Source organism: Onychostruthus taczanowskii, unplaced genomic scaffold, assembly GCF_017590055.1.
Source record: "Onychostruthus taczanowskii isolate IOZ18803 unplaced genomic scaffold, ASM1759005v1 scaffold65, whole genome shotgun sequence".
Lineage (NCBI taxonomy): Eukaryota > Metazoa > Chordata > Aves > Passeriformes > Passeridae > Onychostruthus > Onychostruthus taczanowskii.
The window spans coordinates 5,922,153-5,940,439 of NW_024504233.1; positions in this window are offsets into that span (position 1 = coordinate 5,922,153).

The following is an 18,287-nucleotide window of genomic DNA, read 5'->3' on the forward strand; positions in this document are numbered from 1 at the left end:
AACTGCATGAACAAGAGAATTACTTTTATTCGGAAAAATATGAAGATAAAGAAACTGATCATCTGCTGCAGACAATCTAAGCTTCTCATTCTGAACAAAACCTTTCCTGATATTCAGTTCATTTCATTTAATTAAATTCATAATGACACATAAAGAAAAAGGTTCTTTCAGCACAGAAGAGCGGGAACTGACCACAGGAACTTCCTTTCTTCTGGGATCTTGGGCACTTTAGGATGATAGAAGCAATTAATTGTTGTTGGCCAATTTAATCAAATGCACTGCTATTAACAGATCTCGAGGGCCACTTAAATAATTTCAGGATATGAACATCCAAGCTAGGCAATCTGCATCCTGGTACTGAAAAAAATACTTGCCTGAAAACAACAAGACTGTTTTCTAAACCATTTGGTGTTCCTAGCTGGATAAAAATGCAAGTGGCATAACACTGCTCAAAGACTAAAAAGATCAGCAAAACAAAACAAAACCAAATAACAACCAAAAAAACCCCAAATACATAAACTCAACTTATTTCTGGGAACACTGAGACCCAAATTATTCCCTTTTTCTTCATCATGTTATAAGGTTTTATGTAGGTGAAATATCCTATGCAATCATTATTTCCTAAACTTTAAGATGAGAGACCTTAGGGTTGAGTTGAGGGTTGAGTTTAGGGTTAAGATGAAGGATTTGAGTGGTCTCAGCCTGGAGAAAAGGAGGCTCAGGGGGGAAATTCTGGCTCTGCACAACTCCCTGACAGGAGGGGACAGCCGGAGGGTCGGGCTGTGCTCCCAGGAACAGGGACAGGAGGAGAGGGAACGGCCTCAGGCTGGGCCAGGGGAGGCTCAGGTTGGACAGCAGCAGGAATTTCTCCATGGAATGGGTGCTCAAGCCTTGGCACAGCTGCCCAGGGAGGTGTTGGACTCCCCATCCCTGGAGGTGTCCCAGGAAGGCCTGGATGTGGCACTCAGTGCTCTGGGCTGGGGACACGGTGGGGATCGGGCACAGGGTAGAGTTGATGGTCTGGGAGGTCTTCTCCAACCTTTGATTCTAGGATTCTATAGCACATTTCCACTGAAATTTGCTCCATTAGCAATGTAGGTATATTTGAACAATGATTTTTTTTTCCCTACAAATTCAGTATGAGTTGCCTTGCCCATTTGTTGCCCTTCGGCAGGCACTGTTTTGTAAGATCAATAAAATGGCTGCTTTGATAACATTCCACCTCCTGTGACTTTATGCCAACACTTTGCAAATGTATCCACTTCCCCCTGTCACCTCCCCACTCTGGAATTAAAACTGCTTGACAGTACTAAATAGTTTCACAAGAGCTTCTCTCTCTAGTGCACATTTTAATTGAGTTAGTGAAATATCATGTGCTGGTCATCTACATAAACATTAACAGAAAACTTTTTGACTTATAGACATCCCATAAATAGACATAGACAATAAAAAACATCAATTCTTCCATTTCTGAACAAAAAAAAATCTGCTATCTGTTTTGGTTTTTTTTTTTCCCAATTACATCATTTGGACTAATACTACAGAAATATTCACACAAACTTAATAATGGAAGACACCTTTTCCCTCCACAAACCTTCTTAAAGTATTTCAGATCAGGTTATGGAGTAACATGTGGCAAACAGAGACACAAGAAATGACAAGCATTGTTCCTTGCTTTTCCTGTGAAAGTGCTTAATTTCAAAATCAGAGAAAGTCAAATCTTTAAATAAGTGTGCTGCTTGAAAAAATTCTTGTAGATGTTGACTGCAAAGCCTTAGATCAAAAGATAACATTGGTGACAGTCACGGAGACTTTCTGAAGGATGTAAAAGCTTAACAAAAATCTTCACCTGTTTCAATTAAAGAAAAACATTTTGGCACCCTCCAGAAGCAGAAATCTGCTGGAGGTTTTGCTTTCTGGCTTCTCAGACAAAGCAATTTTTTATTAAAAAAGACATGACTTTGATTACATATGCTTCAGACAGCCCTTGCTTTATTTTGATGTTGATAGAGGGTTTTCAGCATTATACCTGATGGATTTTCTACAAATAAATTCTTAAGGATTAGCCCTGCTTTATTGCAGATGTTTTCTGAAGCAAGCAGCAATCCAGAGACATGTCATTTATGCTATTACAGGCCTGCATTTCTGCTGAAACCAATGGGGTTATTTTCTTAGATGATTTGTTTTGACAGCAGAAAAACATATTTTAGAAGAGGGAAGCTGATCAAAGGGACTATCAACAGAGTATTTATTTAGTTAGTTAGTTATCTACTACTTTTAAATTTTATTTCCTAAATTTAATAACTGAAATCTGTATTTAGGTGTGGGTTCTGTCAGTGACAAACACAAGAATTGTTATATACATTGATTATGGATATCTGCTCCTGAAGGGACAAGAAATCAGCAACATGAAAACTTTGAGCACCCCCAGCACTTTTAATCTCCCCAGTCCAAATCAGTGCTCGAGCTTCCACCAAGAGTGATGCAGAAACAAAAGGAATAAACTGGCACTCTGCATCTTGTTTATTGTAACTTGAACACCTCTCTCTGCAGAGGGATTTCTCAGGCTCATTCCCAGCTCAGAGATTTGGAAGTGATGTGGTGCTCTGAGGAGGGCACTGCTGCCAGCACTCCCCCCTGCCCTCCATCCTCCCCTTCACAGGGAACTCCTGAAGAAGTGCTGAAAGCAATCTGAGAAGGAAATAAGGCTTGAAAAAGTTACCTGCTAAAATCTTACACAAACAAAGCATGATCTGATTTCCACAGAGACTCCGAAGCATGGACTCCTCCTGTCCTTGCTTATATCATCTCTCATTTTTGCATCCAGCACAATATAAATGAATACCAACAATACATTCAAAGGGAATGTCAGGTTGTGATTTTTAGGTAAAAGCCCCTTGGTGTCTGTCCATGGTGACATTTTCTGTGGTTTCCAGGCATGAACGTGTGATGTTCCCTCTGACTCAGCTACAGGAGAAAGATCATCCTGCCTTTTAGGCTTTAACTCCTGAGGAGGTGTTTCCTGGAGCCACTCTGTGATCTCAGCTTTGTTCACACATTTAATTGCAATTATACCGATCCTTGTACTTTGGTAGCAGCCTTAATTGGGTGGCAGGAGCAGCAGTTGTAAGAGGATTATTTCTCAGATCTCTGCTAGGAAGTCTCTGCTGCTTCTGTTGGCAGAGTGGGAGGCTCAGGAAGTTGGGCAGAGTGAGTGAGGTCCACATATGACTCCTATGGAATTAATTTATTGATTCCAACCTTTTTTTGCTGTGAAGGATTTCATGGTGGGAAAGAAAGCCAATGGTCTTTGCAAGTGTGTTGAACGGTATTTTGAAATGTGGAATTGCCAAGGCTGGAAAAGACCTTCCAGGCCATCAGGTCCAACCACCACCACATTCCCACTAATCCATGTCCTCAAGTGCCACATCCACAAGGTTTTTGGACATTTTCAGGGCTGGTGACTCCCCCACTGCCTGGGCAGCCTGCTCATTCTAACAGCACTAATATTACTTCTTTTGTGCCTAAGTTCTCAAGTCACTACTGGGAGCCCACTAATTTTACTATTAGAGCTCCTATTAAAATATACAGGTTTATTTTCAATGACTCAACCAATTACCTAAAGGGCATAGATTTTATAAAAACTAACCTAAAATCTGATATCTGATCAGGCAATTAATTGTATCTCCCCAGTCTCTGGAAGAGGAACCAATGTTTTACTGGCATTTGTCAGGGCAGCAGTTTTTAATTTTGTGTTTTGTATTCCTACAGTAGACCGCTAAAATAAAAATGAAAATATGTGACAATTTTTGAAATAAATAAGGAAATAATTTAACTAAGTAGCAACAATGATATAAATATATGTAATAAATCAAATAAAACACAGAAAAATGCAAGTATGTAAATATATAAAATGCAAAATATGTTTCTTTATATCAAATTAAGAATAATATTTTTCACCTTGTTTTTTTCACTTTGCTGTGCAGCCTTTGAGAGACACTATGCTACTTATACAAGTCATTAACCTATAATAAAAATTCCAGCAGCAATTGGCTACCTGTCTTCGGATTCATTTGGTCTTCTACAGAAAGAAAACTTCTATGTTCCCTTTCCTTTTTTTCTTGGAGTTCCATTTTTTTAGGAAAATTAACATTTATTGTCAATAAGACCTTTATCATTGCCATAGTTATATCAGAATTTAATAACTCTCCATGTCACTGTTAAAGATCCCATTGACTAATTAGTAGATTTTTGTTATGTTAGAGGAAAGAAATATAGATTTTCTTTTTTAAAAAAATAAATCCATATTTTTCTTCTATTAAGCCTAACTTAGATGACAAACTAATGTGAACTAGTCATGTGCTGCCATGGCATGGAGCAATTTTACCCCACTACCAGCAATAATTACTTATAAATCTCAAGGAAAGCAGGAACAGTAGTTCACAATCTCGTTTTGTACACATGGACATGGCTTAAACACAATAAAGAAGGGATTGAATAACTTGAATGGAAAAGAATCACAATGTGGAAGTAATCTCTCTTTTTTTGAGCATCATTTTAATATTTTAATTCACTTTTTTTTTTTTTTTTTTTTTTTCTTAATACAGAATCCTCTCACACCTCAAGAAATCCAAGGAGGACTTGCTGAAGTAAATACTCGAAGATGCAATTTCAGAAATAAAACGTGATCCTTGTGTCTAAACAAAGGGGAAACTGGACTTTGTATTAGTTCTGTGAATCCTTCTGGCTCTGCAGCAGTGCCTAGAAATATTCACAATAAAGACCAATTTTCGTACAAGAATCACTGGTGTGGGATGCTCCAATACAAGGCAGCTCAAAAGCTTTGGGATCTTCTCTCCCCGGAGTCACAAACCATCAGAAGGCTGTGGCTGCCTTGCAGCACTTGGAACCTGTGTTTGCTTCACATTCTCTGTTCCAAATCAGCAGCGGAAAAAACCCTGAAATCCAGAATTTCTGGAAAACTGTGCTATCTGAGCACATCATGGAAATTTGGGGATTGAAACCTCTGGTTATTTGCCTAGAAGGAAAAATGTACCTCTATGAGACCTGGTCCATGAAAAAAAATCAGGAGAGAAACAGCGTAATTGCTATGGCCTCAAGATTTTTTTCCTATTTTCAACAACACTGGCTGGCTGAGGAGGAAGGAAAAAATTGAAAGGGATTGAGCAACCTGGTCTAGTGGAAGGTGTTCCTGCCTTTGTCAGGGTGTTGGAATGAGATGGTCCTCAAGTTCCTTCCCATCCCAAACCACTAATGATTTCATGATTCCATGAAATTCAGCAATCTTTTTGTCTGTCCCAGCTCGGTTCCATGACCTGGAGCTGTCACTGCTGCTGTGTGTTTATCCCAGGCAGGCTGAGCTCCCAAGGCACTCCAGCCACCCAGCAGAGTTCAATATTTCTAAAACTGAGAGCACTCTTTACCTCACAGAGCTGACTCTTCGGCCTAAGGATGCAGTGACCATGTCACTGTGGGATAACAACAGTTCACCAGTGTGGGTTGCACATCAGATTTGCAGTGATGCCATGGTGATAATATTTTATCAGGATGTTCTTTTTATTTTATTCCTTTCGGCAACACACAGTGCCAGCTTGACCTGAATTACCAGATTAATAAATCATATTAATAAGACGTGAGGAAGTAAAGCAGTCAATCACTTACCACTGGAGGGAACTCAAAAACAGAAGATTGGTGGCAGTTCTCAGGTCAGGTACTTCTCACTCATAGACCTCTCTCTTATTTTAGAGTCAAGCACAGGAACCATCCCAAGCAGGAAAATTCATACCAAACTTAACAAGATTTGAGGTCATTGCCACTGTTTTCATCAAGTTCAGTGGAGATTAAAAGCCACTTTATAGCCCGTTGCTATAAGATGTGGCATATATTCTGTTGTCAGATCTGAAAGGATTCTTTTAACTGGTGGAATAATGAATCACGGAATAAAAGAATATCCTGAGTGGGAAGGTATCCACAGGGATGATGGAGTCCAGCTCCTGTCCCTGCCCAGACACCCCAGCAATCCCACCCTGTGCATCCCTTGGAATAAAGGAATATCCTGAGTGGGAAGGGATCCACAGGGATGATGGGTGTCCCTGCCCAGACACCCCAACAATCCCACCCTGTACATCCCTGGGGCCATTGTCCAAACTCTCCTGGAGCTCTGGCAGCCTTGGGGCTGTGCCCATTCCCTGGGGAGCCTGGGCAGTGCCCAGCACCCTCTGGGGAAGAACCTTTTCTTGATAGCCAACCTGATCCTGCCCTGGCACAGCTCCAGCCATTCCCTGGGTCCTGTCCCTGTCCCAGGGAGCAGAGATTGGAGCTGCCCTTGTGCTGCCCCTCAGGAGAAGGAAGGTGCACTATCACAGCCCATCACATCAAAGCCAAATCCCTTGCTCTGTAGAAGTCAAAACTAGTTTATAAAACTTCATAAAATTTCTCATTGTTTCATCTCTCCATATAACATGAAACATATCGGAACCAACCTATCTGATTTCAGCTTGCCTCTTTCTTATTTTCCTTCTCTAAAATCCAGATAAAACCTCATAATTGAATATTATATTAATATGTTGGTGTAGTCAGGCATAAATGAGTTCCTCGAGAGGGTGCATAGCACACTTTTTGATCTACCTTCCCTCCAGTTTGCTATGGCACTGGTCAAGTAATTGAAGCATGTAACCTGCCCTGCTCTTAAAAATATGAACCCTGGGAACTTCCAGGTTTTCTTCTGAAATAATTCAGAAGAAAAGAAGAAGAAGAAAATATAATAACAAAAATCTTCAGCCTCAAAAAATTGCTGCCCTAAGACAAATTGGAAGATCTTACTCTTCCTTTTGGTATAAAGTTTCTGGTAGTGACCTTGATATTGCTCAAGAACTTCATGTCCCAAAATTTCCAGGAAGAACCAGGGTTTCTCTAGCTAGTTGTTTTCTGTCCTGAAAATAAACTAAAAGGTTATGTGGAAAATATAAGACTAGGGTGGAGCCCACTGAGTGCAAAATAATTCAGAGATTGTGCCACTGTTAAAACTAAAACTAGGATTAAGGAACCATAAAAGCTGTCACTCACACCTGCACTTGTCAAATTCTGATAGACCAGACCCAAAACAGGCAATAACCAGGAAAAGTTGCATTTATATATTTGAATAATGATTTCCACCTGACAGGATTTTCCCAACCATCTGTTCCTTCAGGTGAAAGTCATTTCTTACTGCTGTGTAATTCCTGACACATTTTCCTTACATATTTGTGGGCATTTTAAATGTAAATACTGGTTTCAACACGCGACACAATATTTGTAATTTATGGGGCTTGAAAACAATGTCTTAACTACACTGCCTGTACTCCAAACTCACTTTACATTCAGTGGTGATGTAGTGTGAGACATCCATGGTTTGCCATCAACATGGGGAGAAGAATTCTTGTCCTGGCCTCATCCCCCAGGGAGCTCTTTTGACCTTGCTTGTTAACAGAGGGTTTGTGGTGAGATGCAAATGAATGTAAATTGTTAACTCCGTGCTTCTCAGCACCAGGCAGTGTAGCGGCCTTGTGTACATTCCAACACTCCAAAAAAACCCCATAACCCAGGCTCTCATTTGCATTCATTATTCCCAGATTCTGAATTTATGGCCTTATTCTGAATTTACTGCCTTCCGCCCGCCTTCCGCAGCTCCCGTACCCGGGAGAAGCCTGCCTGGGGTAATTAATGACACACTGCTTAATAAAATAACGAAACGCAGGCCCTGAAGTTCTGGTACACTTAAAGAACTGTAGGAATGCTTTTCATTCACAAATGAGGCTTGGCAGGAAGAGGAAAATGCAGTGATTTACTGAGGAAGCTGGAGCTGTGTCCTGCTGTAAGGAGTTCCGTGGGCTGTGGGACGTGCTGCTCTGGCTTCGCGTGCCCTTCCAGTTGTGACAGCTGGCTGATTTCTGCTGGAATTGGGCAGCAGGGCTGTGTTTGCCCCAAATTCGGTCCTTGTTTAAAATACCCAAGTGGAAGATTTAAATGGAGTTGTAGGAATGGGGCTGAAGTAGCCTGTGCTGGGAGTGGCTAAAAGAAGTCTTAGTTAGAATGAGCCGTGGCTGCTGGCTGGGATCCATCCCTGCTCCGTGCCCTGTACTTTCCATAAGGATCTGAGCTGTCTAGCACATTAAATGATTATTTCTTCACTGAATACATTGGCAGAGGGTGGGAGAGGCTGATCTGTTAATCAGGTTCAGGGCGCAGGGGAACTCCTTTAAGGAGTGTCACAAGAGAAGAAAATCGGATGTGTAGAGGAATTACAGAATTACAGAGAGGTTTGGGTCGGAAGGGACCTTAAAGCCCATCCAGTGACACTCCTTGCCATGGGCAGGGACACCTTCCACTAGCCCCATCCAACCTGGCCTTGGACACTGCCAGGGGCTTCTCTGGGCTTCTCTGGGCACCCTGTGCCAGGGCCTGCCCACCCTCACAGGGAAGGATTCCTTCCCAGTATCCCATCTGTCTCTGCCCTCTGGCCATGGGAAGCCATTCCCTGTGTCCCATCCCTCCATCCCTTGTCCCAAGTCCCTCTCCAGCTCTCCTGGAGCCCCTTTAGGCACTGGAAAGGGCTTTGAGGTCTCCTTGAAGCCTTCTCTTCTCCAGGTGAGCACCCCCAGCTCTCCCAGCCTGGCTCCAGAGCAGAGGGGCTCCGGCCCTCAGAGCACCAATGTGGCTTTCACACGATTTATTCCAGCAGATCAAAATAATTTTTGTGTTTTAGCCTCCAGACCTGGACACAATTCCGAGGATGGGGCCTCACAAGAGCAGAGGAGAGAGGGAGAACCACTTCTCTCAAGATTATTCTTGTAGGAATCCTCTCTGTCCTATAGAGCAGATTTTCAATCCACTTTATAAAGCTGTGTCACAATTGCACAGAATTGTGTTGATTTTACAGCTCATATACTTAAGGACTATTACAGATTTTTATCTTTTTTCCTAGTACGAAGAATCATAATGAAAATAACTCATAAAACTATTGAGGGATCTTCAGATAAAAGCATCAAAGTCAGAATTATTCAACAAGCTCAGCATCCACAATCAGGTAAAGGGATGCAATCACTCTGTGGCACTGATTCCTTTTCAGTGAGTGGCAAAATCCCCACTGATTTCAAGGGGCTGTGGTCTCCTCCTGCATGTCCCAATGAGCTCATGTTTGGGTTATGGAGCTCTTTGAACAAATGGGATTGCAGTGGCTGCTGCTGAGAGCTGAGCACTGCTGCAAGGCTGGGCCCTACCCAGGTGCCTAAAGGAAAATCTGATTTCTCTGGAAAAGCTGGGCAGTGGAAGGTGAATAATACTTCTACTTCCCCTGAAAGTCCGGGCTCATCTTAAATATTGATTTTGTGTGGGCACCACAGGGATGATATTGGGCTGTTCCTGTCCACAAGGCATCAGTGAAGGTGGTGTTTTTGAAATATGTAGATGTGAAGTCTTTGGGTTTTTGTTTTGTTTTCTGGTGGTTTTTTTTGTTTGTTTGTTTGGTTGTTTTTGTTTTGTTTTGTTTTGTTTTTTTTGTTAGGGTTGGGATTAAATTTGTGAGATGGCATTTTTTGTTTGGACTCAGACGTTTATTAGTTTTTATTTATATTACAGTTTCACAAACTGTTAGTTTTACAGTGTTTCACTCTAACCAACTAAAAATGGAACCCTATCTCTCTTTACAAGGCCTTTTAAGGATAAACTGTCTAATTAAGAAATGACACCTAAATTATTTTTATTTTTAACTTAGTAATTAACTACTCATGGCTCAAAGTGCAGACTTTTTATCTAATTACACAATACCACCGAAACTTATCAGGAAGAAGGAGAAGAAGAAGGCTTAGCTTTTGTCTTAAAATCTCTATTTTTGTTTTATATATATTGCTATGTTCTAAAACTTTAAACACTAAGTTTCCTGCTATGCGATATTACACACTTTTATTTAAACTATACACTTATAATCTTAGTAGTACCATTTAATTTTAGAAGTCTTTTCTACTGCCTCAGGTCAAATGCAGTGTTCTCTTGGGGGTCAGTGCCTGTCAGCACAGAAAACCTAAAATTCTCATTAACCAGGTTGCAACATGTAGAGAGTACAGATGATGAAATTTGATTTGGCTTTTTGCTGATCTTCACACACACCCTGGGGGGCACCAGGGCCAGCACTGCTGGCCACACCAGGGTGGCTTGTCCTGCTCTGCCTCACCTGGAATCCTGTGTGCAATTTTGGGTGCCACAATTCCAGAGCAATCTCCAGGTGCTAGAGGGTGTCTGAAGGAGGGACACGAGGCTGGGGAAGGGTCCTGGAGGAGCAGCTGAGGGGCAAAATGAGAGCTCGTGTTTGTGGTCCTTGCTTTAGCAAAATGGTAAAGCTGAAGCACTGCTCCGAAACAGAACAACAAGATTTAGGAACTAAACATCCTAATATCTACAACTCTACTTCTTCCCATGAGTTAAACTCAATTTAGGAATACTTCTCTTTGGCATCCTGTACCTGATTTCTGTAGCAGAAAGCCCAACCATTAACCACTTGTTTTTGTCATATAATTTCACCCCTTTGCATGATGGAATTTTCTGAGAAAAAAAAAAAATTCTTTATGAAGCCCAAAAGGTATTCTGAAAGCAGAATGATGCTGCTCTGTGCAGTTACTCTTTACGAGTTTTGTTGGATGTTTTTCCCCCTGAGATGCACAAGCACAGTTTGATTTTTCACTTGCTGGGCCAGGTTTGGTCCAGCTGTAATAAGCCTTGCAATGAGATCCCTCGTGATTTATCATGATTTGGATTCATCTGGGCTCTCAGTGTGTTGCCAAAGTTTTACAGACCTCCCCATGAGGCTGATTACTGCCACACAGGAAAACTGTAGGAAGCCTGGACAGATCTGTGTAGTTGAAATCTTTGTCAAGGTTTCATTCTGTTTGAAAAGCTGTTTTACCTTTCTTCACATTAGTATATGAAAAATCCTGGCTAATTCCATTTGGCCTTTCAAAAATCAATTTCCCTAAGACAGCAGAACTGACCAATTAATACTTTGCCGCTGTGTGAATGTATGTGCAAAAGAAAGGGAAAATAATAGCTGTAAAACCAATATAAGTTAAAATCATTGAAGCATAGAATCATAAAGGTTGGAAAGACCTCAGGGATCAAGTCCAGCCTTTGACCAAATCCCACTGTGCCCACACATCACAAAGTGACACAACTACTTATTTGAAATGAAATATCAAACAAAATATTATTTTCAAAAGCGAGTCCTCTTCCTGAATTTTGCTTTGGAAAGCTGCAGCATGAAGTCAGAATCAAAATGTTGATTAATCAGAGTGCTGCCCATTTACAGCTATATGACTGGAGCAGAACTGGGATCTTTGGTGCCGCATCTTCACGGAAAAAATCCATTACATGGGAGAAATTCTTTTTTCTTTTGCCTACCAGATTACCCTGAGGAAAAAAAATGGGAAGAGAAGTATTGAAATTCTTCAGAGTGCAAAAGGGAAGCCAAGGAAGATCCTGGATCACAGTTTTACTCTAAAACTCTTGATCTTGGAGGTTCCTTCCAAACCAAGCCATTGCATGACTCCAGGATTTTATGATCCTGTGAGATTTTGCATTTGTGCAGTTAGTGTTTGAGGAAGAAAGTGATTCCACGTGCACCAACAAGAGCTGCTCACATAAATGTGCAGGCAAGCCCTGTGTCTTTTATCATAACATTTTAAAATGTTATGGGGCTGGGGGTTGCTTTTGGTCCTCGACCCCCTCATTGTGATGGCTGCAGGTCAGCTCTCTTGCCTGCTGGAGAGAGGGAAAAGGGCACCCACAGGCCTTGTGGGTGGATTTCATTGGCTTTGGGGTAAGATTGAAGTGGGAAATTGAACTTGGGTGTCCCTTTGGGTGGATTAGAAATACCACCTGGAAAGAGAGGCTGAGCACTCACCCCAGAAGCAGCATCCCAGTGATTAAAGGGGCGGGAAAAAAAGTGTAATTAACTCTCCTTTATGGATGTGGGGAGGAGGTTAGTTCTAGCTAAGAGTTTAGGAATGATAACTGGTATTTACACAAATTTACCATCAACTGCTTCTCTGCTTTCTCTTTGAGGAAGAATGTGGAGTAGTGGAGTGTCTGAGTTCTGGGCTGGGCTGGGTGTTACACAGAGAGCCCCAGCTACTTCTGCCTCCCTCCATCAATGCAGTGATTGTGGTTCTCCTGCCCATTCTTTGCTTGCAGTGCCTCTGGAAAATTATCTTCCAGCCTCCTCAGAGGGCACAGCAAGGGAAACAGGGGCCAGGGAAGGAGGAACCTGAGAGCTGCCAGCACCACAGTGCCTGCTCCTGCCTGGCCCTGGGCACGTGAGCTGTCTCACACAGCATTTGGAGGAAATCTGGGGAATTTTGGCATCCTGCACCTTGCCCTGCACATCGAGGGACAGGCACTGAGCTGCTTCAATGCTGGTTTCCAAAACACCAGGCACTCAAGCCTTTAATTTCTGCCAGTTTATGTGTGGTGAGCACAGGACCAGGAAAGGCAACTAACAGCATTAAAGCTTGGGAAGATTTTACTGAGACAAAAAGCGGCAGAAGCAGAGCTCTCAAAGGAACTGGTACAATTCCAAAAAAATAAAAATCAGAAATATTTTCATTGCTATGGTGTGACAATTTTGAGGAAAGAAAATATATTGATAGTCCAAAATATAGAGAAAGAACAACTGTGCAAAGCTGCACACGAGGCAAATTCATCGAGGAAGGTGCAAGAGGCAGCTCTTCCAAATGTGCTGAGAAGTCTTTCTGGCTAAATTGAGTTTGGAGTGTGTCCCAGGTACAAAACAGTTTTAGCCAGAGTGCTCCAGATGGAGATCATCCTGAGCCAACAGCTAACTGTATCAATGCTTTTCATTGACTTTGGTGCTGCAGAATGAAATGGCATCAAAATGTCCAACATATGATTCCTTTTATTACTCCTGATGCCATAAGTGACACTTTCCCTGGGCTATCACCACGTAGCAATTATTATTCACCACCATCAGTACTGTTTCCACCTGTCAAATCATGAGTCTTGTTGATTAGTTTGATATTTTTGCAATAAAGTAACCTGTGCTACCTGATTTAATCCATCCTCTGTTCTGTAGTTACTACCTCACTTAGGAAAAAAATGAACCAGCATGGAAATAGCTGAAGTTTTAAATCACAGTTAAAATTAAAATACTAATTTCTAGAACTAAAGCCACCTACAGTGAGCATTATATTAATATAAATTCTTCAATATGACAGAAAAAAAATTACCAGGGGAGTAATCCAAAATGAATAACAGCTTGATGTGCAAACATTGAAGAATATGAGCTGCATCAAGGCACATTGCTGTAAAATCTCCTGGATTTCTCACAACTCTCTCAAATTTCTCTCAAAAATCACAGTGCCATTTCACTTAGGATGATCCCAAGAGGCAGACCTAGCAGGTAATTATTTTGATAACTTTTTCTTTCCTACCCTCAAGCACTTTTGTATGTACACTGAATATATTTCACACTTCATTATTCAGCAAACGTTTACCTCACCTATAATTAGAAATAAGTGAGAAATACTGAGCAGTTTTTTAATAGCAACTTTTCAAAACACACACAAGCTGCTGTGTGATTCTCAATCCCAGCTGGATAAAATAAACTAAGAGAACTAGAACATATCATACACAAGTGAAATCAAATCCTGACTGACAACCTTTGTGTCTGTTCGAGCAGACACAATTTTGGAATTACTGATATATTAAGTTTTCATCCACTTTGGAAAAAACCCAGAAAGGTGTGTGCTGAAAATGCTGACAAACGCCTTTCAGAGGTGTTGCCATCAGATGGTGATATAATTAGGTCCCAGAGTAAGGTACAGAGTGTTGGTGGTGCAGGCTGTCAGTAATTCTGCAGTGATTTATGGTCTGCTGCAGGAGAGCACCAACAGGACAAGCAGGGCCACACACATTGTTAAGAGGAGACATTTTCCACTAAACCTTTAAAGGGAAATGTTATCATCAGGATTCACAGATGACAGATTTTCAAAGTTATTTAGGTACAAATAATTCTCTGCTATAATTCTGAAGGATGCAGGCAATTTGGCATCCCCTGGTTTTTAGCAAGCACCGAGTATCTGTGAATTAAAAACCTCAAGAGTGATGCAGTGTAGAAACAGCATGGAATTAAAAAGGTTTTGTCCATCTGAGGAGAGGCTGAGGGCACTTGGTTTGTTCAGCTGAAGTGGACCCTGAGGTCAGGCCTCAGTGGGGGCTGATGGGCAGCAGAGGGACAGCTCTGCCCTCTGGGACAGGACAGGACCCAGGGAACTGCTGGAGCTGGGCCAGGGCAGGGTCAGGTTGAGCTCAGGGAAAGGTTCTTCCCCAGAGGGTGCTGGGCACTGCCCAGGCTCCCCAGGGAATGGGCACAGCCCCAAGGTGATGCCTCAGGTTTAGCTTTTATACTTTTCACATTCTGTGCTGCTTTAGTGTGTGGGTCTGAGCTTCATATTAAGGGATGGTGAGCTCTCTGCACAGAGACAAAACAATTCCTTGTCCAGCTGGGGACCAAGGACAAATGATCCAAATCTCGGGCCCAAGAGCACAAACAACGTGGACAGAAGAGAGAAACCAACAAGGATGGGACTGCATGGGCTAAAGCTGGAATTGGACAATTAACTCCAATATGCAAATGGAGCAGAACTGATCAAAGTGAGAGCCCCTGTGAGTGGTTGTGCATTTTGTGACCATTTTGGTTCCTCTTGGGTGCAGCCCTGGCTGGGCTCTTGTGCTGCCCAAGGTAGATCTATTGAGGCCTTTTAATAAATCCCTGCTTTATTCTTTAACTCTGCCTAGCCTCTGCTCCAGGGCAGCCTTCACAGGGCATCCAAGGCTGCCAGAGCTCCAGGAGGGTTTGAGCAACGCTCCCAGGAATGCACAGGGTGGGATTGTTGGGGTGTCTGGGCAGGGCAGGGGTTGGACTGGAAGATCCTTGGGGGTTCCTTCCCACTCAGGATATCCTGTGACTCTGTGATTTAGTGTCCAGTTGAAATGAGTGCTGGTAACCAAACCAGTGAAGAGGTAAATACACCTGGAAATGTCCACTGAGCTCAGACTAACTCTCCACAGCTCCACATGGCATTGTTGGGCAGTAGGCACCAAACAAGATTTATCACATGTCAGGAGAACAGAGCAGCAGTAATGAACAACTGTAAACAAGGGGCTCTCAAGAAAGACAACAGTATTGTTTAAATACCTTATTATATTACCTTGTCTGCAAGAATAAAATGCTAGAAAATAATGTAAAAATCACTTCAGGCAACCTTGTTCCTCCTCCTCCTCCTCCTTCCTGCTACAGCTTTTTTTCTTGCACTGAATTCTGCAATGTGTTCTCACCTGCTGATTCAGGTCCCTTCACACACCATTACCCCACATCTGTTTAGGTGGTACATTTCTGTACACATCTATGTAACCCTGTGGTTGCCTGCTACACCATTCAAATCAATGAGAGAAATAAAAAAAATGCCATATCAATTAAAATCTATTTTATTTAAAATAAAAAAAAAATAAAATCAGGTTATACATTGCTCACTCCACTGTGAAAATCAGGCTGTGGAAAGAGCTGCCTCATGAGCTGACATTTAAAAGAGCAGATGACAGCCAGCTAGGCAGTGAAAGACAGATGTGACAGATGTGACACATTGGAGGAAGACTTCCTAACAACACTCCTAATAAATGTGATACCACTCAGCATGCTAGAGGAGCACACAGGGATGAAGGGTCCAGTGAGAGCTTCCACTTTGATGGTATTTGTGCAAAGAAAAGAGGCATTTTATAAAAAATAAGGTCCTTTCTCCATTATCTTTTCTTCCATAGAAAATCGAAGTTATATCTGTTCTGTGCTCGTTGCAAAGTGAAATGTACTAAATCTTGATGCTTTTTGGGAAAGCCACAGGATGTAACTGATTTTAGGACAGAACACTGCAATTCTGGGGACATCTAGGTACGGGTCCAGAGAAAGAAGATCAAACTCTGCTCCAGATTCCCACTTCAGATACTTTTGTTTGGCCCAGTTAGATCCACATGAGCTTCATTTGAGCTTTTTATCAAAATAGACCAGCTCTGGGTTTGGTGACATAATTCTGCCATTTCTGATAAAAGTTTTTGTCCAATGAACTTTTGTAATATCAAAGGAAGCTCCACTGAGGTAATAATTTCTTGATTTGGTTTAAATTTAGCATCAACCTATTTTTTTGTGTGTCAAGAAACAGAATCAATGAATGCACAACAATTTATTTAAAAGTTTATCTGACCTTGGACAAAAATTGTTATCAGAAGAGACGACTGGCAGGATTATGTCACCAAAACCCCAAAATATTTAATTCTGGTGAATATTTCAATTCAGTTCCAAGGCAGGCACAGCCCTTTACATCCTTGCTTCTCTTCCTTTTTAGCCTTTTAGATCTTTAGGTTTTTATATTGCATTAATTCCAATAATTCCATTCACACTTCTGATCAAATGAACATTCTGTTCCCATAATTTAAGAACAAGTAGAGCACAGGAAGGTGGAGATAATCTCTTATTTACTAAGCTTTAAAGTACTTTTCTTCTTTTTCCTCTTTTTGTCACCATACAAAATTATGTAAGCAGTGAAAACTTTGCCCTCAGCTCTGCAATGTGCAAGTAGAAATTTCACATAGTTACACTGCAGATGCAATTTTTGACCAGGAAGGAATCCTTTTACTAGGACTAAATATAATACAATTGCAATCTTGGAAATGTAACCTGGACTCTCAGAGTTATTTCAAAAATTAAAATATCTCATCAAAAATAGAAAAGGTAGGGGTCATATTAATAGAATTCCAGTTCTGTGAGATTAATTTAAAAAAAATACAATTCTTCCACAAAGTAACTGCACTGTATCATGTATAAAAATATCATGTAATTAAAATGAATGTATTAATTTGGTTTCAACAACATTACACTTCATGAGTGGAATGAAAAATCTCATTCCTGCAAGGTTAGGAAGGGCAGCCTCCAGCGTGGCACTTTGCAAGGTAAAGTATTTCACACTTGAGTAAAATCACGAGTCTGATTATTCACCACCAGGCCTGGGAAAAGGGAATATGGGATGGACATGGGAGTTGTGCACATGTGAGCATTTACCAACATGTTGCTTTTACATTTGTCCTGTCAAAGAGTAAACTACTTCTCAAATTAAATTGCTCACACTGATCTGGGCTTTTGGGCTGCTTTTTGTTTATCCTTAGGTGAACAATTTATTCCTCTTCTTGTTACAGTTGCTAAAATATTCATCGTTTCAGAAAAGGGATTCTTGCCTTTGCCTTTGGTCAGGAATTATGATTGTGTATTTGCAAGCAGCAGACCACAAGAATACACGTGCCAGACATTACCCTTGTAAAAAAATTTGGAAAGACCAGGACTAGAGAGGAGGAAACGGCTTTAATTTTTTCAGATTACACACCTGTTGGCATTTTCATCGGGCACAGATAAGTGCTTTTCACTCTGCAGATCAAGGTACTTGAATTTTCACCAGGATTTGTGTTCTCCTGCACTGCAACCTTGTGTTTCACAAGACTTTCACAGAATAACTGCACTCTTCCACAGGCTCTGCAAACTGCATGCAAAGCATGACAACAGATGTGTGAAGTTTGCTCTTAGGATTATTTTTATTTCTGTGATCTAAACCAATTAACCAATTACGATGTCAGAGCTGTGGTTTGTGATTTAGATCAAATTGATTGACGAGTAGGTGAAAAACTTCTGAGGTCACGGATTACAGAATCATGGAAAGATTAAGGTTGGAAATGACCTTTAAGATCATCGAGTCCATGTTTCAATCAGCATCACCACCATGGTCACCACTAAACCAAGTCCCCAAGGGCCACATCTGCACTTTTATTAAACAATTCCAGGGATGGTGAATTCACCACTGCCCTGGGAGTAAACACCACCCTGGAAGTGTTCCAAAATCTTCCTAAAAAGTATAAAAACTCACTACAGGAGATACTGTGTTCTGTACTGCTGTTGGTAAAGCTTTTAAATTATGCCTTGGCTTCCAACACTTGGCAACCAAAATCCATTTCTCCTTGGGAAGGGATTCTACTCCATTATTATGCCATGAAAAAAAATGCTTTCAGGGAAGTTCAGGAAATGGAGTAGTAAGAACAGTGAGGCCATTCCCTGCCCTGCCATTGATATTGCATCTTGTACGAAATCCTTACCTCTATTTTTGCCTCAAAATTGGAATTATGTCCAT